At 44.0% G+C, this 16,607-nt stretch overlaps 1 long non-coding RNA gene across 1 annotated transcript in view; it reads right to left on the bottom strand.

Annotated features, from left to right (window-relative positions):
• Positions 1 to 3,397: 3,397 nt before the first annotated feature.
• The window catches only part of LOC109925239, a 24,627-nt gene continuing 11,417 nt past the window's right edge, over positions 3,398 to 16,607 (bottom strand). Inside the window, exons 2-3 of the long non-coding RNA XR_002260026.2 lie at positions 8,079 to 8,216; positions 3,398 to 3,500 (exon numbers count right to left, since the gene is read on the bottom strand). This is a non-coding gene — a long non-coding RNA (uncharacterized LOC109925239). The remainder of the gene's footprint in view (positions 3,501 to 8,078; positions 8,217 to 16,607) is intronic.

The raw sequence follows: 16,607 nt of genomic DNA, 5'->3' as shown, positions 1-16,607 counted from the left end.
CTAGATCTGGTCATCTGGAAATTTATTCCGCGGTTGCTTAGCTTATTCAATACATCTCATTTTACAAACATTTTAAAATACATTCATCTCATGATTCTATGTTATGTCTAATCATTCTACCTCCTTGGTAATTACCACAGTAAAATAATTATTTTATGTTTCTGCCATCTCTCAAAAGTTCTCTCTTGTCTACCCATTAACAGCCCTACTCCTATCACAGCCTTCTTTTATCAGTTTACTTTGAAGTATTTTGCTATTTTGTTTCATGTTGCTTGATAAATTACATTATTCGCTTCTTTGGGTCTTTTTTGTCTTAACTCCTGATCTTTTCATTTCTCTCACTCCTCAGCTCTATGTATACTTCATGTTTATCATTTTTATAACCCTCAGCTGTTCCCTTGTATCTTTATCTATAGAGTCACACTGGTGTTTAGTTTGTTCTTTTGTTTTAGCACATTATACATTTCATTTATTTTTTAAGTTCTTCATGAGGCACTAGTGTCACTGGCGAAACCAACACTGATTACCCACCCTAATAGCCCTTGAGAAGGTGGTGGCAAGTGATTTTCTTAAACCACTGCAGTTCTTAAGGGGCTGGGACACCTAGAGTGCTATCAGGAAAGAATGCCCAGGATTTTAACCCAGTGACAGTGAAGGAACAGTGATATATTTCCAAGTCAGGATGATGAGTGGCTCGAAGTGGAGCTTGCAGGGTGTGGTGCTCCCACATGCCTGCTGTCGTTGATGATTTTGGTATCAGAAGTTATGGATTTGGAAGAAGCTGTTGAAAAAGCCTTGGCAAAGCCTTGCTACAAAGCACAATGGTGATGGACGCAGTGAATGAAGTGCCTGGATGGTGTTGTCAGTCTTCATTGTTTATGAAACTGCACCCATCCGGCCAGTTTGTTTTAAATGTTTCCCTTCATTCCACATTAGCGTTGGCTAACAGTTCTGCCATTTTATTTTTCCCAAATTATAAGCCCAGCTCCTCAAAATACATTTTTCTCCAAGCTATTGATTTGTTTTCTGTCACTCTTATGTCCCTCTCTATCATCATTTTAAAACATCATGGGCAGGATTTTCCAATGAGTGGTAATCCTTCCTTTTTATAAAAGAAAGGAGCTCCACGATTTGAGAGGAGATTCTGCTCAGGGGCTGCTCAGAAATACAGACCTGTACTTCCATTCTGACTGGGCTTTTGTAGTGTGGAATTATCAGAGGATGACAAACCTCGCTTCATTGTCACAGCAACGAGCTGCCATTTTCTGAAAGTCCTGACAGTCACTTTGGCAGCTGCATAAGGCAAGGTTGATGCTAGGCTGCAGTGATGTTAGAGTGCCAGCTGGATTGGTGATAGGGTGCCTGAGAGTAGGATGCCAGGTGGTTGGGTGATAGGGTGCCCACATGGGGATAGGGCAGTATCAGGTGGATAGGACATGTGTGTCTGCATGTGTGCCTGTGGCTGCGCAAGTGAGATAGACAGACAATTTTGTTTTGTCTTGCTATTAGCATTACGGTATCATGCGTCAGTCCAGCTAGCCAGCCTCCCCATTTTCCTTTCCCTGTCATTTCTAAATATATTGCATAAATGCTCAACTCCCAGCCCTGATTTTCTGCAGCCATGTCTCAGTAATCCCCACTGGTTTCTCCCAAAGCATTATAACCACCAGCTCTCCTGTTATATTCTGCACACCATATGCAACGATGTACAGAAATTGCAATTCATTTTAATAGACTATCCTCTCGCTTTAAAGGGGCAGTTGGCTGGACAGCTGGTCTGCAATGCAGAGTGATGCCAACTGTATGGGTTCAATTCCCGCACCACCTGAGGTTACCATGAAAGACTCTCCTTCTCAAACTCCCCCCTCACCTGAGGTGTGGTGATCCTCAGGTTAAACCACCACCAGTTGTCTCTCTGTAATGAGAGTGCAGCCCTATATTCTGATAGGACGATCGTGACTTCACCTTTTAACTCGCATTTTATGTTAACCATCTTTTTAGAATTCTGTTATACTATTTACTATGTACTTGCCGTAAATAACCTGCCTCATGTTCCTTCTTCCAGTGTTCCCCTACCCATTTCTTTTACTTCTCAGCTGCTTACATTTCTTATTGATGCCTCTGGCCATGTTATTAGTTTAATGCCTTTACCTGGTTGTCTAGGTTACAGTGCAAACTAAAGCTGTAATCTGCAAGAAGGCAACAGTGAACTGGTCAGACAGGCAGGAAAGTGGCAAATTGAATCCAACCCAAAGAAGTCATGGGTCATGGCCTACACACCTGGCATTAAAATTCTTCTATTATATTATCCATTTGTGTAATGGGCAGGACATCTTTATGGTTTCTGTTAGTGGTGAATACCATTTGTGTTGCTGCTGTGTAGTAGCAGAGTTAGCTTCACCTGTTACTCAAACATTTATTACATCTTAGTCTACTACAGTAATCTAAAGTAGACCAGTCACTTTTCAGGGCTGAAAGTGATGGCTTTACTTTTCTTTATTGGCTGAGGACTAGAACAGAGAACCAGGGAGTTTGTGCTTGAAACATATAACGCATCATGGCTAGAGGATTGCATGCAGTCCTGACCACTACATTACAGGGAGGACGTAACCACATTAGAGAGGATACAGAGCAGATTTCACAAGGACGTTGTCAGGAATAGGGAAATCTAGTGACAAAAAGAAGTTTGGATAGTTTGGGATTGTAATCTTTGGAAGAGAGAAGGCTGAGGGGAGATTTAATGAGGTGTACAAATTTGTGAAAATTAGGCAAAGTAGAAAGGACTTATTTCTGTCAGTAGAGAGCTCAAGAACAGAAACAGCAGCTTTAAAGTTGTTGGTTTAAAAAATGAATTAGAGGGGATTTGAGGAGTCTTTTTTCACTCAGGGGTGATGGTGCCTAGCTTGAACTAAATCAGACTCTTAGGATATTGGCCCGAGCCCAATACAAGGTGAGGCTGCTGCTGAGCCAGCCTTGGGGAAGGAGAAGTCCTGATGTGATAGAGCAGTGAAAGTAATGGTGAAGATGGCTGGTCACAGAAATCTGACAATTTGTAACTACAGAATTAATAACTAGTACATAGACAGTGGTTTCTTAGGACGAGGGAACTGAAGACATCAAGGAGAGCAGCAAATGACGCCATCATAATCCGGGTCTGATGTATGTGTTCTACACACCACACCAAGAGAATGAGATGAACATAGAATGAAGAAGGAAGCTGGACACAGTCACGCAACAGAGAAGGCCACCCCTCAGAAGAGAGTGACTTTGTGCATTTCCTAACAGCAATCCCTGTTGGAGACAAGGGTGATACCTGTGAAGATGAAAGGCTTCAATCGTTCCCTCACCATCTAAGCTTTAAAGGGCGACACAGCGTATACTGATGCTCTACCCTCACCTGCCAAATCGGGCTGCTGTTGATCCATACCACTCACTGGAGGCAGTGATGTCTTCATCGGCAATTGTACCATCCTGCATTCCCAATGCGTAACGACACAGGCCTGTGACAATAAAGGACACCTCAGTGACAAGTAACTTTCTCCAAGAGAACTGCAAAATTACACTTCATATCCCACACTGAATATATCCCACCCAATCAAATATTGCCACTGTGTTCTGCTCTATCAAGAGGTTTGAGAGGTGTCAGTGACTATATAAGGAGAAGGCCAATCAGCCCACTGAGCCTGTGTAAGCCCTTTGCAAAAGCTCACCAATTGGTCCCTGTCAGATAGACTACAACTACAAGGGGATCTGTCCCCAAGTTTGCATTATTGGATTAGTAAGCAATGCTGAGAGATTCAAATCCCACCATGACAGACTGTGAACTTGAATAGTGTTTAAAAGAATACTGGGAAAGTTTCTACTTTGGGTCAAATCAGCAAACTGAGTGAAAACTGCACTGATGACTATACCAGTTTTGCAAAGTGAAGTGACTAGTTCACTCGAACTCATTTTGCAGCACCATAAATATGAAATATTTCATGAACCAATGCAACTGGGCAGTGTTTTCCACATAAATTGCCTTTTCTTTGAATTTAAAAATCATTTCTTAATTATTTGAGAGTGACGAATCTGTTGCATTTTTATATATATAAAACTGGATGTGGGTTTATTGCAAAAAAAAAATGCTGTTAAAATAAGTATCTCACTCACCAACCGAAAATGACCGTAAAAAATCTACAAAACTAGTATGATGCATTTAACCAACTTAAAAGATTGCAGGAACCTTGTTGGACACAATTCCTTTGATTTGCAGCAAACTGCCCAGCAAAAATCAGTAGAACCCAGCGTACACTCAAGCAGGACAATCTCAGTCCAAAGGGCCATTAAACTGCCAGATTGTTGCAAAATCCCAACAAGCTCATGAACATAACTTTGAGCAGGAAACTTGCTGCTGCATTTACCACTCTGACCTAGGTGATCCAATTGCATTCTAACACGGCAATGTGACTGGATTAGTAATCCAGAGGATCAAGTTAATGCCTGGGAGACATGGATTCAAATTCCACCAGGTAGAACTTAAGTTAATTACTTAGTAAATCTAGAATTGAAAATTATAACGCTGGAACTGAACAGGAAACTATCATTAAAAACTGAAAGAACTGCAGGTGCTGTAAATCAGAAACAAAACTAGAAATTACTGGAAAAGCTCAGCAGGTCTGGGAGCATCTGTGAAGAGAAATCAGAGTTAACATTTCGGGGGGTCCAGTGACCCACCCTCAGTTCTGAGAAAGGGTCACCAGACCCAAAACGTTAACTCTGATTTCTTTTCACAGATGCTGCCAGACCTGCTGAGTTTTTCCAGCAACTTCTGTTTTTGTTTCAGAAAACAATCATTGATTGTTGCAAAAACCCATTTGGTTCACTCAAGGAAATCTGCCAGCCTTACCTAGCCTGGACTACATCTGGCTCAGTGGTTGGGAAGGCACAGTGGCTCAGTGGTTAGCATTACTGTCTCACAGCGCTAGTGACCCGGGTTCGATTCCAGCCTCGGATGACTGTCTGTATGGAGTTTGCACATTCTCCCCATGTCTGTGTGGGTTTTCTCCGAGTTCTCCAGTTTCCTCCCACAATCCGAAGATGTGCAGATTAGGTGGTTTGCCCATGTTAAACTGCCCCGTGGTGTCCAAGGATGTATAGGTTAGGTGGACTAGCCATGGGAAATGTGGGGTTACAGACATAAGGTGGGGGCGCTGAGCCTGGGTGGAATACTGTTTGGAGGGTCTGCGCAGACTTGATGGGCCGAATGGCCTCTTACTGCACTGTAAGGATTCTATGGTTCCGGACGTACAGCAATATGGCTGACTCTTACCTGCCCCCTGAAATGCGTTTAGCAACCCCTAGGGGCAGCTAACAAATCCTGGCCTTGTCCACATCAAGTGAGAAAATTAGAGAAACAAGACTGATGTTTAATTGTCCTCTGAAGTGGTTTAGCTCACTGTCCAGTTATAGCTAGCCACTGTCACTAGGTTACAAAAGGCTCTCCAACACTTTTGGGAACAAACAAGTGAGTGGCAGTAAGAAACCCAACAGGAAGTGGGAGTAAAACTAAATCATGTTTATCACTCTCAACAGGGAAATGCTAGCAGTACGGTAATGTCACTGGACTGTTATTCAAAGGTTCAGGCTAATGGTCTGGGGACATGACTGTAAATCCCATCATAACAGGATGAAAAGTTAGTCTAACGGCAACCTATGAAACCTTGTTGATTGTTGTTAAAATTTATCTTGTTTCCTAAATGGCATTCAGAAAAGGAAATCTGCCATCCCACATGTGACTCCAGACCCGCAACAATGTTGTTGATTCTTAGATGGCCCAGCAACCACTCAGTTGTGTCAGATATTTGTAAAAGCTAGACAGCCCAAACAGCATCAAACTTAACACTAGAGAAAAAGAACAGCAAACACAGCCATATCGACTCTGCGATAGCTTCCTTACTAACATTTGGGAGCTTGTGTCAAAATGGAGAGAGCTGTCCCACAGACTAGATAAGCATCAGACTGATATTATCTGCATGGTATGATTCATTGACAATGATATGTCCCAGACGCGATTGCCACCATTCCCAGGTTATGTTCAATCCCACTAGTAGGACAGACCTGATAGAGATGGTGGTATAGTGGTATACAGTCAGGAGGAAGTTATCCAGGGAGTCAATATTGACTACAGACCCCATGAAGTCTTTTGCTATCAGGTCAAACAGACAAGGAAACTTTCTGCTGGCTACCACATACTGCTGCTTCCTCGGTTGATGAATCAGTACTTCTCCACATTGAACATCAATTGAAAGACACAGCGAGGGTGGCAAGGGAACAGAATAATCCGAGTTGGGGGAGGGGGTTGGGGTTCAATGTCCATCACCAAGAGTGGCTCACCTAAAAATGAAATGTCAACCTGTTGAAGATGCAAAACAGCTTCTTGACGACTTGTGTTGAATGTTAGAAGCAGCAAATGACAGACACAGCTAAGCGATCCAACAACTAAAGGATCAGATCTAAGCTCTGCAGTCCTGTCCCATCCAGTCGTGACTGATGGTGGATAATTAACAACTCACTGGGAGAAGACAACTCCATAAATATCCCCATCCTCAATGATGAGGGAGCCAACACATCAGTGACCATAAGGAGGGAGCAGGAGTAAGCCATTCAGCCATCAAGTCTGCTCTGCCACTCAATGAGATCATGGTTGATCCGATATTCCTCATATTCACTTTCCTGCCTTTTCTCCATTATCCTGGATTTCCTCACTGATTAAAGATCTGTCCATCTCAGACTTGAATAAATTTAATGACAGAGCTTTCAACAATCCCTGTGGTAAAGAATTCCATAGATTCACAAGCCCCTGAGGGAAGAAATTCCTCCTCTTCTCAGTTTTAAATGGGCAACGCCTACTCTGCAATGATGTCCTCTGGTCCTAGTCTCTCCCATAAGGGGAAATAACTCTCCACATCTACCCGGTCAAGTCCCCTAAGAATCTTGCATGTTTCAACAGAGTTTCCTCTCATTCTTCTAAACTCCAATGAGTACAGATGCAACCAACTCAACCTCTCTTCATAAAACAGCCCCTTCATTCCCAGGATTAATCTAGTGAACCTTCTCTGGTCTGTCGTCAACGGGAACAAAAACTGTTCCCAGTATTCCAGCTGTGGTCTAACTATTGCCTTGTATAGTTTCAACAAGACCTCCCAATTTTAATACTTCATTCCCTTTGAAGTAAAGGCCAAAAAAAAAATGCAAAAGATAAGGCTGAAACATCTGCAACATCTGACATCTCTGCAGGAGTTCCTCAGGGTAGTGTCCTAAGCCAACAATCTTCAGCTCCTTCATCAATGATCTTCCGCCATCATAAGGTCAGAAGTGGGGATGTTCGCTGATGATTGCACAATGTTCAGCACCATTCATGACTGCTCAGATACTGAAGCAGTCCATGTCCAAGTGCAGCAAGACCTGGACACAGCCAGGCTTAGGCTGACAAGTGGCAAGTAACATTCGTGCCACACAAATGCTAGGCTATGACCATCCTTCAACAGCGGAGAATCAAACCAAACCCCCTTGACATTCAATGCCATCACCACCACTGAATTCCCCATTGTAAACATTGTTCAGAAGTAAACCATTGTTCTGAAACTAAACTGGACTAGACCTATAAACTTTGTGGCTACAAGAATAGGTCAGAATAGCTAGGAATCCTGGGATGAGTAACTCACTTTCTGACTCCCCAAAGCCTGTCCACCTTCTGGAAGACACAAGTCAGGAGTGTGATGGAAAACTCCCCATTAGTCTGGATGACTGCAGCTCCAACAACACTCAAGAGGTTTAACATCATCCAAGATATAGTATCTTCAGCAGGTTTCCAGAGGGAATGACTATCTTTTTGGGGGAAACAATCTCCCCTCCTTTAACCATTACTGCAGTCACCACATGGCCCAAATTGTGAGCAGCTGACTCAAACAGTGAGGGGACAGAATGAGCCAGGTGTTCTCCGTGTCTCAGTTACTCACTGCATGAGCAACTCCCTGTGATAAAAGACAGACACAAAGGTCTGGACTATCAAATCATCATCATTAACAATCTCTTACCAGGATTGACTTGAGCTTTAGAATTCCCGGGATATTGAAGCATTAGCAGGAAGCACCAAAGCATTATTGGTAGGGAGGCACTGTTCAAACTGAGAGAGAGAGTTGACTTTGCAGCAAAGGAGTTTCTGGTCTACATCTCTGGAAGGAAGGAAAATAAGTGCAATAATTGCCACAAATATCAAACAAGAAATAAACAGGACGATAACCAGCAACAATATGTAGGGAACACAAGCAGTAATCACAGGAATATTAAGCAGTGAACATAAAGTTGGAGGGTGTCTCTGTGTCTGTACCCATGCAGCTGTACAATAACAAGCTTTGTTTCCATCCTTGCTTTTTGTGTTGTCCAAGTTCTGAGTCTCTCTTAACTCAATGATGAATGTAATAGCTCTGGTCAACACTGTGCAAACACGGGCTTGGCAGCTCCCAACAAATTCCTACACTCGATCCCTTACAGCTTTTCGTCCTCTCTCGCTCTCTCAGGCTTGGGCTCCTTCCAACGAAGCTGACGTAACGTAAGAAACTAAAGGGCATTAAACAATCTGCCTTGGTCATGTGCTTGGGTCAGAGGATGTGACCTGTTCTCCCTCCTTCGACCTGGGATATGAGAGCAGGAAAACAGTCCAAGCTGTTGCTTGGCAATGAATCCTGAACACGCAGGCAGTGGCAAAGGCTAGCCTATACCAAGGAATGTGCCATTGTTTTTGTGTTTTGCAATCAGTAGGCTGCACTCAAGTCAGTTTGCATACAAATCAACATTTCATTGGAATCCAGAATCTCCTTCTAGATAAACATACAGCCTGTCGCAGGCTCAAGGGCTGCTGACTCCCTAGTGACCCACCAGCTTGTCGAGGAGCAATGTGTCACTCCAGTCAGTTTAAACACTTTGCTGGTTTAATGGAAAGTAAAGGAAATGCACTGATTGAAATGAATTTGCCATCCACCTCACTGCAGATCATCTCAAACCAGACCTCTGTTAACAGAGTCCATTGTGTATCAATATGTGAATGGTTCATTTCACAAATGACTGCAGTGGGGATGCCAAAAATGAATATCAACAGAGCACATGAACAGACCGTGCCTCCTTCAGCACCCATTCCCTGGCCCTCACTGGGAAATAACTGGGTTCATGGCAAAATCCTCCTGATCCCCTCTTCACCAGTTTTGAATCAGAATTGTCCAGAATTCTGAGAGATATTAGTTAACCATAAGCTCACCGATGGTTAATCATTCCCCACGATACTTGTCTAATCTTCTCCCCTGGTAATAGAACATTAAACAAATTTCAGCAGAACCAAGTCTAAATGTTAACAGGTTCTGGATGCTTTGTGCATGAAGGCCAAACTAGCCACAGTCATAGTTTTCCATCTTCCACTTAACTACTCCTCCCTAATTGCCCAGAGGGCAGTTAAGAGCTAACCACAGTGCTGTGGGTCTGGATTCACATGTAGACCAGACCAAGGACAACAGCTTCCTTCCCTAAAGGATGTTATTGAGCCATGTGTGACACAAAGTGTTAGGGAATGTTCTTCCCCTAACAGTTTACGTACTAGCAGAAGTGTGTGAGGAAATCAATACATTAATACAAAGTGGCAGAATGGGTTTAATCAATATTTTCTTTCTCGTAAATCTGGACTTTGAATAATATAAATGCCTTATTCTCCTACTTTTTATCTACCTGCTGTCCCTTGGTCAAGTTATCTAGGTGACCACTTCAGTCTCTAGTTGTCATACTGATCTTCTGATATCTATTACTGGATGAGCAGTAACCTCCACCAACCAAATATTGGCCAATGTCTTTGGTTTCCCATCTGTAACCTTCTCTATAGGCACTGCTGGAGGCTGAACTAGGTTGTCTGCACTCTATATTATTGATGATCTACTAGGGAAGGATGAGGATCCTGGGGTTAATAACTCTTACCACTCTCTTCGGGGAGCAGAGAAATTGGTGGTAAGAGTGTCACAGTTGCATAGCACTCTAGCTTCGAACGGTCATGGGCTCAAGCTCCAGTGGGAGCTGAAACAAAAACAGAAATTGTTTGAGAAACTCAGTAAGTCTGGTAGCATCTGTGGAGAGAAAGCAGAGTTAATGTCTGGTGACCCTCCTTCAGAACCAGCGGCTAGGAAAAGGTGGCATTTATGCTTATAACAGACAGTGGGGAGGAAAGGAATGGGCAGATAGGTGAAGACAAAGCCCAGAGATAGATAGAGAGACAGAGTAAGGCACACAATGGGATTCATGATGGTAAGCTAGGGAAGGAGAAAAACTGATAATGGGGACCATGAGTTGGTGAGAATGGGTTGGCTGTGCTGAAAGTAGCCCTTGTCATGACAGAACTTGGGGTGTGCGGGTGGGTAGAAGACCAGGAAGGAAGTGTTAAGGCTCTGAAGTTACTGAACTCGATATTAACTCCTGAAGGCTGCAGGGTCCCCAAGTGGGAAACAAGATGTTGCTTTTCCAGCTTGTTCTGAGCCTTGCTGGAGCACCTGAGACAGAGATGTTGGCCAGGGAACACAGTGGTGTGTTAAGTGTCAGGCAACTGGAACTTCAGGGTCATTTTTATGGCCAGAACACAGGTTGTCTGCAAAGTGGTTGCACAGTCGGTGTTTTATCTCAGGCTAAATTAGGTAAATTAGCAGGTAAATCACTGCCTTACCTGGAAAGTATGTCTGGGGTCCTGGATGGTGAGAAGGGAGGTGTTAAACAGGCAGGTGTCATATCTTCTGCGATTGCAAGGGAAGGTTCCATGGGGGTATGGGGAGATGTTAGGAGTGGAGGAGGAGTGGGCCGTAGTGTCCTTGGGGAATGGTCCCAGCAAAATGCTGACCAGGGAGGGAGGGTAATGTGTGTCTGATGGTGGCATCCCATTGGAGGTGATAGAAACGATGGCATATGATTCTTCGGATGCAGAGGCTGGTGGGGTGGGATGTGAGGATCGGGGAGGAAAAAGGTCGACATTTCTAAGGCCCTCTGTGGAAGGTAGCATCATCAGAACAGATGAAATGGAGAATGAGATGGAATCCTTACAGGAGGCGGGGTATGAAGATGTATAGTTCAGGTATCATAACTCTAAGTTTTAAGTCATTTCTGAGTAAAGGTAAGAGTAGTCCTCAGGTGGCATGTGGGAATCTTTTAAAGGCCAGTTGATTAGCGTTAAAGACCAACATGTTGCTTCCACCCTAAACGTTTTAAAAAGCCATTCCCTACGGACAAGCCCTACATGCACACAGGATCTGTTCAGATGAGTAGGGACATGACGGACACCTGAAAGTGCTGAAGAATGCCCTCATTAAAACGGGATATGATACTCAACTCATCTACCACCAGTTCCGATGGGCTACAGTGGAAAAACTATAATGACCCCCTCAAAAATCGGACACGGCACAGGACCGATAGCGCACTCTTCGTCATCCACTAGTTCCCGAGAACGGAGAAACTACTCCATATTCTTCGCAGCCTCCAACACATTATCGATGACGATGAGCAACTCACCAAGATCTTCCCCATGCCTCCGCTTCTTGCCTTCAAACAACTGCCAAACTTTAAACAGACCATTATTCGCAGCAAACTGCCCAGCCTTCAGGACAACATTGACCACAACACCACACAACCCTGTCATGGCAACCTCTGCAAGACATGTCAGATCATCAACATGACTACTCCCATCACATGCATGGCAGATACTCATGTGACTTGGCCAACGTTGTCTATCTCATACACTGCAGGCAAGGATGTCCCGAAGCATGGTATATTGGTGAAACCATGCAGACGCTATGACAATGGATGAATGGACACAGTGCAACGTTTGCCAGACAGGAATGTTCCCTCCCAGTGCGGGAACACTCCAGCGGCCAAGAACATTCAGTCTTGGATCTTCGGGTAAACATCCTCCAAGACAGACTTCAGGATTCACAACAACTCAGAGTCGTCGAGCAGAGGCTGATAACCAAGTTTGGTGCCCATGAGGACGACCTCAACCGGGATCTTGGGTTCACGTCGCACTACAGGTGACCCCACCACATTATACACTCTCTCACACACACACACACACTCTCTTCCCTCCATCGTGCGCGCGCGTGCACGCACTCACTCTCCCGCGTGCGCACACACAAATCTGTGGGGTCAATTTGCATTTGCAGATACATTCTATTTTATTCAAAAAGCACACCATTTGTAGACAGTCAATGGGGCAGTTTTTCAGTTCCTACTTTGGAAATAAAACCAATCTGACTCCAAGTTGATACGCAGCCAGATTCTAAACAAGACCTCATACCTAAAATGCATTGTGTGACCTGAAATATCACCTCTGGTATACTGAAGGAACTAATAAAACCTTTAGTTATCTCAGGGCAGTGTCTTGAAAGAAATTTGGGAATTTGAGTATTAATCCTTTGTAACTGATTTCAGATTTAACAGCCATCTTAGATTTGTTCAACACCACATCAGTTCTATGACCCTTTGATCTTCGGCTTATAAATTCTGTGTCTGATGCCACCTCTCTCACTGACACCTGAAGAAGGAGCGAGACTCGGAAAGCTTGTGTCTTCAAATAAACCTGTTGGACTATAACTTGGTGTCGTGTGACTTCTGACCATGAAAATGAAGGATAAGGGCGGCAAGATTTGTGAACCTTGGAAGACAAGAGAAATTGTAAGGCTACTCAAAAAGAAAAAGGAGGCGTATGTAAGGTTTAGCAACCTGAAGCAGATGGAGCCCCTGAAGAATGTAAAGTTAGCAAGAAAGGAGTTAAACAAGGAATTAGGAAGGCTAAAAGGAGCCATGAGATGTCCTTGGCAAACAGGATTGGGGAAATCAAGGCATTTTATACTTATATAAGGAACAAGAGCATAAGCAGGTGAAAGGTAGGTCCACTCATGGACAAAGTGGGGAATTTATGTATGGAATTGGGGGAAGTGAGTGTGGTCCTTAACGAATACTTTGCATCGGTATTCTCAAAGGAAAAAGACATGGTGGATGTTCACTCCAGAAAGGTATGTTGACATTCTAGGCCATGTCAATGCAAAAAAAAAAGGCACCTTAACAGATACACGAATAGAGAAGGAATAGATGGATACAGACCGCGTAGAGGCAAAAGGTTTTTAGTTTAGACTCTTCTGTGGGTTCAAGGGCCTGTTCCTTTGCTGTACTGTTCGTGGTTCTTTATAGGTCACTGTGGGAGTCAGTGGGTTTGTAATGGATATTGAGGAACAGAAGGGAGAAGTCAGGGATGTACCAGGGTGGAAGAAAAATTGATCAGTTTGTCCAATTCTAAATGAGAGAGGGAGCAGCACCGATGATGTCATCGACGCACCAGAGAAAGCGTTCTGGGTAGGGACCCAATAGGATTGGAACAAGGAATGTTCCACGTGCCCCACAAGAATCAGGCATAACTAGGGCCCCTGCGGGTTCCCATAGGCACACTGTCGATCTGAAGAAAGTGAAAGGAGTTAAAGGAGAAGCTGTTCAAAGTGCGGACAAGCTTAGCCAGGCAGAGAGGGTGGTGGTGGATGGGGACAGTTCAGGCCTTCTGTCCAGGAAGAAGCAGAGAGCTCTGAAACCATCCTGATGATGGATGAATGGGTAAAAGGGAATGCATGTCCGTGAGGGAGCTGCTTGGTGAAGGTGGACATATTAAACACGTACAGCAGCTGCTCTCTCAGGTGGACATACAAGATCTGAATACACTACTAGAAAGCGGAGAGGTGCTCTCCCTGTTGTCCTGGCTAATACTGATCACAAACAGATTATCTGGTTATAATCGCACTGCTATCTGTGCACAGGTTAAGTGCCAGGTTTCCTACATTGCAACAGTGACTACACTTTACAAGGTACACAATTGGTTTAAAGACCTGACACTGTGATCAGCATTATTTAAATGCAAAGGATGTTTTTTTTTTACCCTATTGTGGGAATTTCCAGAAACTCTACATAGGAAAGACAGGCTGAAGATTAAAAGAAATTCCACAGGAAGTAAGGGGTTAACTGCTTTCCATGCCCAGAGTGAACATGTGGAATGAATTATTCAGCACAGCTCGGAAACAGAGGGTGTGAAAAGATTTCAGGGAAGATCGGAAAGATCATTGAGAGACAAGGGTGCGCACTCAAACTAAATCAATCTGGCAGGCTTTATCCCAAGTCAATCCAATCCAGCCTGACACTCACGCTGCGCTCCCCCATCCCCACAACTGAAAATGTGCTCTTCGGTCAGGTCAAAACTGATTTATCCCCTCCCCCCGGTAATGCTTGCATTCTATAATTCACCATCCGCTTCACATCAGTTAACTCTTGCACCCCAGCTCAATGCATCACTTCCAGGTCCTGTACCCACGCCTCTCTCCTTTCACTATCCCACTGACCCAACCCTCTATTGCTTTATTCCCTCCACCGACGCAGCCTCTCACTCATTAGTGTGTCACATAAGTTGAGCTATCAAAGTGCAATTTCAAGACCAAGTACTGTTTCAAATATTTAATGGCTATGCTTCTTTTTAACACAGGGTACAATTCCTTCTTTCTGACAAGTATTACATTTCCACATGACACAGCATCCGTGAAGTATGTTATTAGCATGGTGGGGTGGGGTGGGGTAACACTGAGGAGAGAGAACTCCTCACCCTGTCCAGGAGGAGTGATGGGAGGTAGATTATCTCTGGTCCACCTGCTACCCCAATAACTTCCCCTGAACTAAATGGTACATGAGATGATATAGTAAGGAAGATTTTACAGAACAGTGCGGTGGGGTCACATGTAGCGGGATATAAACCCAAAATCATGGTTGAGGCTGTCTTCATGGGTACAGAACTTGGCTATCAGTTTCTGTTCAGCAATTCTGCGATGTTCTGTACGCCGAAGGCCGCCTTGGAGGACGCTTACCTGAAGATCGGAGGCTGAATGACCTTGACTGCTGCAGTGTTACCCGACTGGGAGGGAACATTCCTGTTTGGTGATTGTTGTGCAGTGTCCATTCATCCATTGTCGGCCTGGTCTCGCCAATATGCCATGCCTCAGAGTCTCCTCGCCTGCAGTGTATGAGGTAGTTGACGTTGGCCGAGTCACATGAGTATCTGCCGTGCACGTGGTGGGTGGTGTTCCCACGTGTGATGGTGGTGTCCATGTCGATGATCTAACATGTCTTACAGAGGTTGCCATGACAGGGTTGTATGGTGTTGTGGTCAATGTTATCCTGAAGGCTGGGCAGTTTGCTGCGAACAATGGTCTGTGACCCTGTTTTGACGCCATCACCTCGATAAATTGTTATGATCTCGCTACCTTAATTAGTTTGTACAGTTTTGGATTACTCTTTCTTTGGTTAGACCCTCAGCATACAACTCTTATACCTATCATGTTATTCCAGTCATTTGGTTTGTCTCCAGCACCACCTTATTTTGAATTTTTTGGAGTTATCTCTCTGCCTCATTTAATCGGTTTATAGGTCATCCCTTCACTTGGTATTCAGCTGTTGACACTTTACTCACAATGTCTGACACTTTTGATCATCTACAGAGAGTTATTATTCAACACTGCACTCACACCAGTTGTATGATCTTTTGATCTCTCTGCCCTGGATCTCTGCCTATAAATTCCGTGTCTGTGTGCTTCTCTCTCACTTCTGAAAGGTTGTGATTTCAAATAAATCTGTTGGACTATAACCTGGTGCTGTCTGATTTCTGATAAATAGTACAAACACACCAGTCCATCCCAGAGAGGTGAATGCCAGCATTTGACTCCTTGGGCCTGATCAGGACTCCATAGACCCAACATGACCTTCTGTGAGAACTCCAGGAGTTGTCATAGCTCAGGCACTCAACTCACTCCTAGCAAATGGGGCAGGAGTCAGCAACGTGGTCAATCAAGGCTGCTCCATCATTCAACAGGGCTGAACTTTGATTTCAACACAAATTTCATGTCTGATTCTCACATCTCTTGATTGCTTTCAGCATCCAAAGAATCTTTGCTTCGTATTTACTCAATGACTCAGTATTCTCTGGGGTAAAGAATTCCAAACACTCAACTCTTCAGGTCAAAAGATTTCTCATATTCTCAGACCTAACTGGCTCTCCCCTTATTCCTAGACAGTTAATTCTCTAGCCATGGAAACAACTCCTCAGCATCAATCTGGCCAAGTCCTCACAGAATCTTACATCTTTCAATGTGATCACTTCTCATTCTTCTAAGCTCCATAAGCTCATTCTAGTCAATTGCTTCACACAGGACAAAGTTATCATTGCAGGAATCAGTTAAGTGAGCTTTCATTGCGTTCAGTCTAAGGCAAGTACTTGCTTGGGTATGGAGACCAAAACAGTGCACAGGTATTCCAGATGCAGCCTTACCAAACACCCAGACAGTTGCAGGAGGATCTACCCTAACACCATGTCAATAAAGGCCAACATGCCAAGTGTCTTTCGAAATGCTGGTTGTGCCTACACATTAAATTTATGTTTTGTGAACAAGTACACTCAAATTACACTTTAATTACAGAGGGACAGAGACAGTGACACAGAGACAGTGACACAGAGACAGTGACACAGA

This window comes from Rhincodon typus, chromosome 28 (genome assembly GCF_021869965.1).
Source record: "Rhincodon typus isolate 14 chromosome 28, sRhiTyp1.1, whole genome shotgun sequence".
NCBI classification, from domain to species: Eukaryota; Metazoa; Chordata; class Chondrichthyes; order Orectolobiformes; family Rhincodontidae; genus Rhincodon; species Rhincodon typus.
This window is presented reverse-complemented; position numbering and strand designations above follow the sequence as displayed.